This window comes from Apaloderma vittatum, unplaced genomic scaffold (genome assembly GCF_000703405.1).
Source record: "Apaloderma vittatum isolate BGI_N311 unplaced genomic scaffold, ASM70340v1 scaffold23611, whole genome shotgun sequence".
Taxonomy (NCBI): domain Eukaryota; kingdom Metazoa; phylum Chordata; class Aves; order Trogoniformes; family Trogonidae; genus Apaloderma; species Apaloderma vittatum.
In genome coordinates this window covers 11581-23160 of record NW_009698845.1, presented here as the reverse complement: position 1 = coordinate 23160, position 11580 = coordinate 11581, and positions in this window count along the sequence as shown.

Genomic DNA, 11580 nt, shown 5'->3' with positions numbered 1-11580 from the left:
CATGCTGTGGTCACAGGGTGGTCTGGTCCCCATGACCCCACAGGGCTCGTCCTTGACATCCCAGCCTATTTCACACCCATCTGCCATCCCCTGAAGCCTCTCCCCAGAAAAGCCTCTGAGAAGAACAGCCATCAGTGGGGAGCAGCCACCACCTGTCCTGCATGGCAGCAAGAAGCCAAGAGCTCCACTCAGCCAGGGTGTTCCTCCACTCTTCGCTGCTTCCAGAGTCTGAGGATGCAAAAGAGAAAACACTCTGCGCACGTGAGCGTGCTACCCCAGCTCCTTACCAGCTGCACGGGCTGTCACAGGTGTGACTCCCAAGGACCTCAGCCGCATCCCTCAAGCAGGGGATACTGCAGTGTCTGCCTGGGGAGCTAGGCTGTTGCTCAGCTTCCTAGGATCCTTCCATGGTGGAAGCAGCCCAGAGACTGGACCCAGCTCACAGGCTGACAGTGGACCTCACTGCCTGTGTAAAAGAAGGGTGGCAGGCAAATGCGGGAGCCATCGGGGGCTGCCCAACCTTCTCCAGCACGCTGCTCGGCTTCAAACAGTGTGCTAAGCAGCCACGTGCAACTCCTTCCCCTTCGTGGCACTTTGGCCTCTGCTCGCATGGCAGGAGGGCACCCAAGATGCTCCAAGTCACCCTGTTTCTGAACAAAAGCACCCCTGGTTCTACGCTTCACCCAATAATACACTCCATTCCCGACACAGCCTGTGCTTCATTGCCCGCTTGCGCAAAGACTCAGGGGCTGCTTGCGACCTCTGTCACCTGGTGGTGCTTAGGGCTTCAAACTCAACACTCACCAGAGCCATCGAGAGAACATCCTGAGAAGTTGCCCAAGGGTTTGCAGTTACTGGACTGAAGATGCAGCCACTCCTGGCAGCGAGCAGGCAGCTAGCAGGGAGAGCCAGCGCTCACAGCCCTGATGTTAGCAGCTAGGATAAAAAGTTTGTGTGTTGCTGAAAGGAGAAGATGGCTCAGAGGCTGGAAGAGAGAGAAATGAAATGGAAGAATGTGGCTAGGCAATCACTGAGGACCACAGCACGCCATGGCAGGTGAGCCAGGCACTTCTGCAGGCTGAGGGCTGGGATCAAGTAACAGGATTAGAGACACTTGGCCAAAACGCTAATGAATTGCCTAGATCAGGGAACTAACCCCCAGATACCATAGTATTTTCTGACCCTCAAATGTGAACCAAAGTGCATTGGGCTTGTCCTTTAGGTCACTTTTATTTCAGTGCAGGCATCTTAGATTTGCTGACTCTATTTGCAGACGGTGTGGGGTTTTTGTATGCATTTTCATGAAGCTTATATAAATGAAAAAAATCTTCATCAAGTAAGTATCAGTACATGTTTCACAGGTTGCAGCTTTAGGTGGTTGCTCAACCTCTGTGAGAAGCCCTGCTCTGCCAAATGCTAGACAAACAAATTTTCCCTGTCCCTTGTGTTTCTCTGCATCTATTAATTCCTTTACTTTTATTTCTAAAAGCTGTCCCATCAGTCTGGATGAATCCTAAATCCCTGTCCTCTCTCTCCATTCTGCAGTCACCATTTAACCCTACAAGCACCACTGCTGCCTGAAGCCAGAAGACAGGCTGCCAAGAGCCCTGACTCCCTCTCCTCCCAAACATCAGCTGCCTTTCCCAGCTGTGAAATACTGCTGGATGAAATACGTTAGGTTCCCTCGATCAATAACCCATCAGTACTCCTGAGCACCAGGGAAGCAGCCAGCTTCCACCTCTTCCAGCTAATTCCCAGGGAACTGTTCTCCTGTCCCCCCGCTACCCTGCCAGAACCTGTTTCTCTCCATCCTGCCCTTGTCCCTCTGTTGCTTCCAGACTAGCACTGTTCCTGCTTCTTCTTGTGGTTTCATTTCCCTAAACTGTGCCCATATTTCTCTTACTTCTTGCTCTCCACCTCTTGGTTTCTTCTTCCAGTCTCTCCTCTCTGCTTCCTCCTTATTTCTATCTCTCGGTAAATTGTACACTGTCATTTACAACTGTAATGATGATGAAAGACCTGAGATGTGGAAATAGCAGGCACCAGTTCCCTCCCTGCACCTTCCCTCCTCCACTCACACCCCAGCCATATTTCATTTTTCCAGCTCTCTGGCAGCCAGAGCAGCAGAGCACCAGCCTCACAGGGAGCACCTGCCTCATGCCAGCAGATGCAAAAGTGATGCACGACAGCAGAAAGGGCCAGCTCCTCTGGCTGAGCTCCTTTTGGGAGTTGTGATGTTACAGTTGGAGCAAGGTGAGGGTTAGCTCTTCAAGTGGTTTCCACCCAGCCATCACCAACTGCTCCGCAGTGATAGGCAAATCACTTTATCTCTGTGACACAGATGAAGAAGCTGAAACAAATCACTGGGCTCTGTAATGAGAGAGAGAGACACAAGCCGGGTGCTCCCCTTTATGCTTTAAAGGAAAATATCACTGAAAGGGACTGGCCCTGGGGACCAGCCATAGCTGAGCCTGACTCTCCCAGTGGGAGCAGTAACAAACCTGTTTACTGCAGATCTGGAGTCTGTGATATAAAATTCAGCCAGAAGTTTGACCTTCCTCTGCCTCCAGCCTGCTGTTGAGATGGCAGGGGACCGACTGGCAGGGAGCACAGGCCCGGGCTAGATCCGGGCCGCAGCCAGGGACGGCTGAGGGAGCAGCACTTTAGTGGGAAAACTGATGGAGCATGTGATGGATACGGCCATGGCATGGAAAAGGTCATGAGCAACAGGCATAGCCCGCATAGTCCCACACAGAAACTCCCACCTTCACCTTACCCAGACTCCAGGGAGGAGGTACATTTATTAGAAGCTGATCCAAGCAGCCTCTGGACAAATCCAGCCCAGCATTTCACCTTGGCCATGGCTACAGGTCAGGGCTCACAGCTCTGCTCCTGCTCATTCTGTTTGTCCTTGCTTTAAAGAGTGGGTTTTACTTGTCTCTCCTCTTCAGATGTTTTTTACCTGTCTCTCCTCCTGAAACACCTATGCCTGTTCCTATATCACATGTATCATTCTTGATGATTTCAGTAAATCAAAGCAGGTAGCCAACTGTTAGCTGAACATTAGCTGTGCTGGGGATGCTTTTCCAGTGGTATAAGCTGTTCCGATAAGATAATGAGAAATTAGTCAAGCGTTCATGAACAGATGCTTTTCCTTCTAAAGAACACAGGACTTGCTTCATTGTTTGAACAAATCTTTATGCTAAGCCGCTGCTAGCTGCTAAGGTGCTGATTTGATGTGATGCCTACCATTCATCTTCATAACAGTTTCTAAGCCGAGTGCTACAAACCAAGGTCTGCTGTCACCCACGGGCTGTTTTGGCTGAGTCAGATGCACCTCCCAGAAAGAGCCTTCAGTGGATGGAAGAGGAAACATCTTGAGCAGGTCCAGCAGGCCACCACACACTCCTCCTTTCACGCTCCTCACAGCTCCTCCTGCAACGCCACTGGGCATCCAGCCACCGCCTGTGAGACCCAAAAAGCCAGTGGACGCGGTCATGTTGGCTCTTGGGAGCACGTAGGCAAGTCCTCTGCTTTATTTCCTTTCTGAAAAGTGCACAAAGCTCATCCTCTGCAAGGATGTGATGTGACCTGCACACGGCGGGTCATCTTCACAACAGTAGCCCAGGGATGTGGAGATTCTATCAAAGATGGGCACCCAGAGCATCTCTGGCCATCTCCAGTAATGGAGGGAGCAATTCAGTGTCTCCTCAAGAAGGCCAGCACTCTTCCATGCAATAGATTTTCGGTTAGCCTTGTCCTTATCTTCATAGGGAGGAATGAAATAGTGGAAAGCTTCCGAGACTTTTTTTTTCTATTTCAGGAATCGCTGTGAAAAAAAAGAGTGTATTCCGAAATTACTTACATTTCTGGATTAAGAGGAAACACTGGAGTTTGAAAACTCCAGTGCTTCACTCATATGAATCAAATTATCTGTAAAAAGTTGATAAATTGATACCTGTGCTTGTGAATCAGAAAGCAACAGCTCTTCATATGGAGTCTGGCTGCATCGAGGTCTCAGAACCTATATTATCTATCTGGCAGACTCTGGCAGTTTATTAACACATTTACCATTGTCCAGCCTCTTGCTCAAAGCTTTATTTATCAAGGTTGGCACCACCAGAGATCAGACACATGCTGCTGACTCCCCAGGCTCTTGTTCCTAGGCTTAGCACAGCTCTGTGCTGCTGAAATCCTGGCCACTTGCAGAGAAGTAGAGCACGTCAATATATAAAAAGGAGGCCCTCCTGGATTTACAGTCTCTCTAAAATGTCGACAGTTCTTACACCATCTCAATTTTTTTTTTTTGGTACAAACATACAGAACGTATGAAGCTAAAACCCAGTCCTTTCTTCTCCTTCAATGCTACAAATCCAAAATGCCACTTATACAGCCTCACTTCTCTTCCTGGGATGGTGTATTTATTCCTGGTTGTCTTCTGACTATCAAAATAAATTCAGATGTGAACTCAGTGATGGGCATCATGGGGTGCAGGAAACAATTATTAGGAGCAGGAATAGCCTACATACCCCGCAGGAACAGCTCTCCAATTCAAAGTCCTTGTTATAGATCAGAGCTCATAAGATTCAAAGTCTGTGTGGACCATCAGAGACTGTGCGGTCTCTGGATTTCATCTGCAACATGCCTTAGCAAGTAGAAATAGACACACCTTCATATAAAACAATTTATTTAACCCTTTCTAGCCTGGGATGGACCAGCGTAGTAGAAAGAGTGGTGTCTGAAGCTGGGATCAGGTTAAAGCAAGGCACACTAGCCCAGAGATTGTTATAGCTGGATTCTGCAGCAGCAACAGATGACTTGGTTAGGATTGGGAGTGGAGCTCCAGAGCTGGTTGGCCTAGTTTTCTCTCAGCCATGAAAACACACTCTCAGCCATTTTCAAAAAATTAAGTTGTGTCCATGGGCATCTTCTTGCTCACTGATTCCCCTTCTACACTGGTGAAACAGCCCTAACGGGCAAAGGGGTTCTTCAGGTAGAACACAACATACACTGAAAGCCATTTCTGATCAAAGCCATTGCCTTTCCAAAACCAGAATTACCCTGAATCCATGGGAAGCCCTCGGTGCTGTGAAAATGTAGATGACCAGGTTGCTCTTCACTGTGCTGGTTTGCCCCTGGCTCCGTGGTGTAGGGGGAAGGGGCTTTTCTCATTTTTCCTCCACCCCCAGCGCAGGAGCCATCCTTTCCTGAGGCGACTTCCTTGGGGCCTGCAGAAACATTACCTACATCTGCTTTCTGAGACATGGTTTGCACCAAACCGAGTGCTCTTGACTGGCCATGATGGTAACCGAAGTAGCAGTCCCTGCTCTGCGCTCCCGTTAGAGGACGTTGATGTTTGTTGTTTCCTTTCTGCTTTTTTACCCTCAGGGATTTGCACACCTCGCTGCCCCAGCCCAGCACCTCATCAATGACACGTTTGTGAGTCCCATCAAAGCCGTAGGATTGCAGCTTTCACAAGCCACCAGCTTTTCTGCTGAACGCGCCCCCAACTTCGTCGACAGATCTGCAGCAGCAATGACCCAATTTCATCTCTCTCTGCTACTCATCCTTAGACAAGAGCGTGGGATTTATATGCTGGGACTTGTGCTCCTAAGCGTGAGGACGTTGCTGTTATCAGCAGTTGACAGGCCATCAAGAAAACATTGCTGTCAAAGTGACAAGTCAGTGGTTAGCATTTCCCCAAACCTCTGTTTGTCTGTAAACAGCAGGAAGAGTGCAACTCCTGCTCACAAAAACGGACTCTCTGGGGCCTCAGGGGAATCATCCCCACACTCAGGACAGGGCATGGGTCCAGCCCCGCAGCATCGCTGTCGGAGGGTGAGCAGCTCCTGAGATGGCTGCTGTGCGTTACCAGGGGCAGGGGGAAGCCCTGGCCGCCTCACCAAACACATTTCTTGTTAGTGAAAGGGTAAAGATAGCCCATGTGGTGTGGCTGTCCACCATGTCTGCACCTTATTCTTCGAAAGAACCTGTATTAGGCTTGCATAACCTCTAAGCACAGCAGGAGAGCGCTCGGCATGGAGCATCAGGCTCATGGGCTCCCTAATGTGGGTGTTACCTGGGAGCAGCTATTAGACAGTAGTCATTGTTGTGTGTTGGGTTTTTTTATTAAAGCAAACTCTTTCTCATTAAACCTCCTTTTAAAAAATTGAGGAGCGCAATTCTTGGCATGCCATTCTCCCTGATGATGCGGATGCCCTTACCCTGTGGCCTCATCTCTTCGGGTGAGGATGCCCCTGTCAGCAGCAGCCAAGGGGCCATCACACACGCGGCGCTGCCAGGCTGACAAACAGGAGGTCACCCACACTTTTTCTGTGAAGCAACCCACATGTATTATTTAGAGTGAAGCCCAGAGCAACGCCTCCCTTGTGTGCTGTTGAGCTGGGCTGGTCTAAAATGGAATTGTCTGAAATGTCATGTCAGGAGGACACTTACCAGCAAGTGCTGCGTGTGAAAAAGACACGTTTTGGAAGCATGCATGGGTTTTAGCTCTTTTTAGAGGCTGGTCTCTCAGGGGAGTGGGCTGTCTCCATCACTTTGTGTCTGTCTTCTGTGGGCCAAGCCAGTTCATAAATGTTTGGTTACTTTTGATAATGTAGTTGAGATTTCTGTCTAAAACAAAGTTAGTACATGGAATCTTTCCTTCAGCATTTAAAGTGCTCTTCCACCAGAGGAACTGTCCTAGGATATCAAGGTATCGAATCGCTCTCTTCCATTCACAGTTGGTTTTGCCCTGAAAATGTACCACAAAGTTTTGAAAAAAAAAAAGGGGGGGGAAAAGAGGTTGAAGTCCATCTTGTGACTTAGACAGCCTTGGCCAGATATTAAAGATTGGTATTAGCACGCTTCCTTCTTCCTGGAAAATTGTTCATCCTGTGAGGTGCCTTAGTGAAGTGCCCAGAAGTATTAAAGGACAAGGAATGATGCATGATCCTGGCTTCAAACTAGAACCATTGGCTGAAATTTCATCACAGAGAATCAGGAGACACCTATTTACCAAAGTTAATCTTTTCTGCAGCCTGTTGTTTCCATCCAGGCAGTGTCAGCAGTGTTAGGCAGGACATGGCGTAAGCTCAGCTCTGCTGTAGGCGGGCAGGGGGTGAGCAGGAGCTTGCCTCTTTATTGGGGAAGGAAACCAAATTAATCTTGTTCAGACTCAAAGCCTACCATCAGAGGAAGGCTGAGAGGTCAGCGGAGAACTGCACTACATAGCTGCTTTTTTATTGTATTCATTTCCTTGCTGCTCAGTCAGAGGATTCAAGAGCAAATCAACTTTGCAGCTAACATTTTAGAAAATGGTGGGAACCTGTATCCTGGCAGAGAAAGACTCCATCACTCAACTTTGCTTTTCCCAGGAACAAGGCTTCCTAGCCCAGGTGGTCAGCTAGTGCTTCCTCCCCTGGCCCAAGTGCAACAGGTATTAAATGGAGGTTTCCCTGCTGAGGTTGCCTCAAGGTCAGTGCTGAGCATCCTGCTGGAGCCGCCAGTCCAAGGCAGAGCTTCTCCACTCCTGTCTTATTTCAAAGAGCAAAGATGCTGGGTTTTCCCCCAAAACCTTTCACACAAACCCAGTTGGAGTGGAAGGACTCCATCTTTCACTCAGAGACAGGAACACAGAAGATTAAAGAAAAAAGAGTCAATTGCTATTCCAATCAATTAGATAGAGATCAACTTTTTCTGCGCTAAATGAATGGGCTTCTCTTTCTTTCCTTTCTAATGCAGAAGCTTGCAAATTCCTGCCTGAAAATGGTTTCCCAATTAACTGATGACTGTATGCGTGTTAACTGCTGCATAGCATTAAATTATTTTAGTGCCATTACTAAAAGGTCGGGGAAAAATTCAGCTGTCATCTCACGAAGCCAAGACTCAACTTTTACATCCCCAGTGCTCTAGTTGCTCGTCTTCTCAGGCAGCTGCAGGGATCCAGTGAAGGCAGCACAGAGCCCGATGGCTGGGGAAGGGCAGAAGAGCTGGCAGGGGCTGTTCCCGTCACTCCACCCGCACATCCATTCTCTGCTGCTGGCGGGAGGGTCTGCAAAGCTGTTTGCCATATGAGCTGCTGTTGCAGGGGATGTCCCTGGCTTCCAGCCCTCTCCAGCCTCCATCATCATCTGCTTTCTAGGCTTCCTCCCTCCCAGCCGGTACCTTGGGGTACAGGGATGGCTACGGGGGTAACAACGGGGGGCTGCAGCCATTGCCACATCTGGTAAATTGATGCCAGGTCTGCTCCTCAGTGTAACTGCAAGCAGGACTATGAAGGGAGGACTCTTCCGAGATTACTCTCTTTGTATCATTTTTACCTCTTTTGCTACCTTGACCTATCATTTCTTCAAAAGGTCTTCCCTCAGCTCATCTCCCTTTTCTCCTTTCTGCAGGATTCTTGTGTCCTTTCTCCCAAATTCTGGTCCTGTTTTCCTCCTCCTCTGCCCCCTCCCTTGCCTCTGTGCCCCAGCCCTGTCTGGACCTTCCAGCTGCAAACATCTTTTCTGCCAGCAGGACACCCACAGCACCCCACCCCAGACTCCCTCCTGGGTCATGCCAGCTGGGAGGACGTGTGTTCTGGCATGGTTTTGGCTGGTCCTGTGTGGGATACTGGGTTGAGGTGCTCATCAAGGCAGGACCCTCCTGCTGCCAGCACATTGCTGACTGTACGACTTCCCGCAGACAGCCCCGCCAGCCCCCTCACTCACACGTATTGGAAAAACTAATTGGATGGATTGAAGTGCAGCACCATTTTACTTAATAGATAAGAAATTTCATATCTGCCCTGATTAGGGGCCAAGAGATATGAGCTCACTCCAGAGCAAGTAGCAGAGGCAATTTCATTTTGCTTCTGCTGACAGTGGAAGAAGTTTGAGGGACTGAGTACTGCTGCTGTTCGCTGCATTAATGTCACTGCAGCAGGGACTTGTCTGCTTCCAGAGGGCATGGGATGCTCTGAGGAGCTCAGCCACAGCTGGCTGGCATCTGGCAGTGAGCACAGCATGCGGGCTCAGGGCAGTGTGAGATGCTCATCTTCCAGCTCAGCACCTGGAGGGCAGAGGGGTCCCAAGCCCTTGCTGCCTGTGACAGTTACCTGGCACCTCATTCCCTCTGCTCCTTCATCACAAGTGCATAACACCCAGACTGGTAAAGAAAATTAGAGTCAAGCTCAAGTTGTCATGGCACGTGAGTCTCTTTAAGCAGACAACAGCTTGGCTGTCACCATGTCAGCTGTCACCGTGTCTTCACTATAGGTATCACCTAAATCCCTCAGGGCTGAGGTCCCCATTGGTCCCCCTGCTTTCTGGCTGTCTTGCTGCCACAGGGCCATGCAAAGCAGGCTGTATCTCAGCACAGCTGGAGCACAAATGCATGTCATGGCAGCAACATGTGTGCTTGAGCATCTCTGGTCTCAGCAGTGGCTGGAGATATCCAGTAAGACCAAGGTAGGCTGGATGGCCCTCATGTCCCAACGATGGAGAGGAAAAAAGAAGTCCTGTCAGTCCCAGGAGCTGATATGGCAAATCTCAAAGAGGGAAAATTGGGGTAGCTCTTCAACTCTGCAGGAGTGGGTGAACACGCAGGACCTTTGCCTGTGGTTAGATTGAAACCAGTAAAGTTATTAACTGCCATCAGCGTGATGACAATTACGCTGTGCTGTGCCGAGGGGAAGAGCATCTGAGGCTGAGGTGGCAAAGTCAGGAGGATATATAAATGACAGCATGTGTGAAGTTGTGTCTTAAGCACAGAGTCCTCAGGGGATAGGAAAAGAGGAGACGTGTGGGGCACTGAGGAGCAGGCCACCAGTTCCCTGATGGCACAAACACTTGGCACGCCAAAAGTGCTGTCAGCCCTCACAACTTCATTCCTAAGCTCATAGGGTTTGACATCCCTCCTTGGTGTCCAGTGTCTACAGGCATGTTTCAGTGAGCCGCAAATAAAAATAATTTTCATATATTTTCATATACTTTTCAATATTTTCAAAATAAAAATAATTTCCAGTCTATCTGACTGTAAGCTGGGACTGTGCAACTGGGGGACACCATCAGTGCTGCATCCTGCACCATGGACAATCCTCGGGAAGGAAAGGGCAGTGGTTTGGCTAAGGTGGCACATCCTTGGGATCCAGGAGCATCTGCAACACAGTCAGCAGCAGGGAGTGAAGAGCAGCTGGTTCACATGGTGATGGATTCAGGCACGTGAAATGCCTAAAAACACCACCAGGCCCTACTGAACCCACAGTATGGAAGATTTTGAGTATTCACTGTATACTGAGAGGCCTTTGGGGAGTTGAGTGCTCCCTCACACAATGCTGCACAAGGCATGGCGCAGAGATGAACCAGGGATGGAAGTGCATGTGGTGATGAATGTCCTCCTGCCATCAGCCAGGACCAGGCACTGGTGTTCACCGGACGAAGCCAGAGAGATTTCACATCTGTTACAAAACTGAAGTTGAGTTTTTAAATCAATAACTTCACCTTCTAAAATGTTCCAGAAGAGCCAGTAACGATTTTTAATCTATTCTAAATGTCAGAACAAACAGCATTTTCTTCCAAAAGGCTTTGCAGGCAGCGGTGCTGGGAGGCAGGCGGGCAGTGAGAGCAGCTACTCTGCCCCTCCATCCCTCTGCTCCGGGCTACACAGCTGCCACAGCGGCTACCTCATGCCTCCATGGTCCTTGGCTCCTGTGAGGATCCTTGGCCCAGACTGTGGGTGGGAGCCAACTTTATTTCTTGGGCTATTTTCTATTTAAGCAGGAATAACTACGGAAAGAAGACCTGTGCCCCGGGGTGAAGCTTTATCACTGTTTCTTGTTGCTATGTACAGCTTAGTTCTGGAGCAGCCAGGCCCTGGGGGACATTTCAGCCCCCCCAGAAGGGAAGAATGTTAACCCTGAAGCCTGCTTTGACTTACTTAATGAAAAGTCTCTGGCAGCTGTCAGGACTGAGAGGTCCTCAGGGCACGCGTAACGCTCCCACTGTCTTCCTGCAGCCACTGGTTCGGCATCGCTGGTGTCAAGCCTGTTGCAGTGAGACGAGGCATTCCCGGGAGCAAGCTGCTTCAGAGGAGATGCTTTCAGCAGTCCTCTGGTCCCTCTGGGGATTTGCAGACAGCTCGAGTCACATCTGCTGCTTGTGTTTTTCTCTCTTACCTTTGCAGATGCATTTTCCTCACACTTCCTCCGCCAAACCCCTCCTTCCCTCCTCCAGGCTGAGGGAGCAGAAGTGGTAAAGATGGAAGAATGCTGAATTCATGGAAATAGGTCAGAGACTCTCAGATCACCCAGTGTGCCAGAACAGGTTGTTGAGAGGGGCAAATGTTAAGCTGCTCTGCTACTAGAGGATCCTGCCTGATGTTAAGCTACTACAGGATCCTAGTGTTAAGCTACTCGAGGATCCTGCCTGGCACCAGCTTTGGTCACACACCCGTCTCAAGAGCATACCCTGTAAAGGTCTGCTTTATTGAGCTTGAAACAAGACCAAACAGCCCAGCTCTGCCTGGTGTGGGCAATTGTGAAATCCCTCCATATATGTGCCCTTAACCTCTCTAACCTGCCAGGTCCTAGGGTGGGAGAGG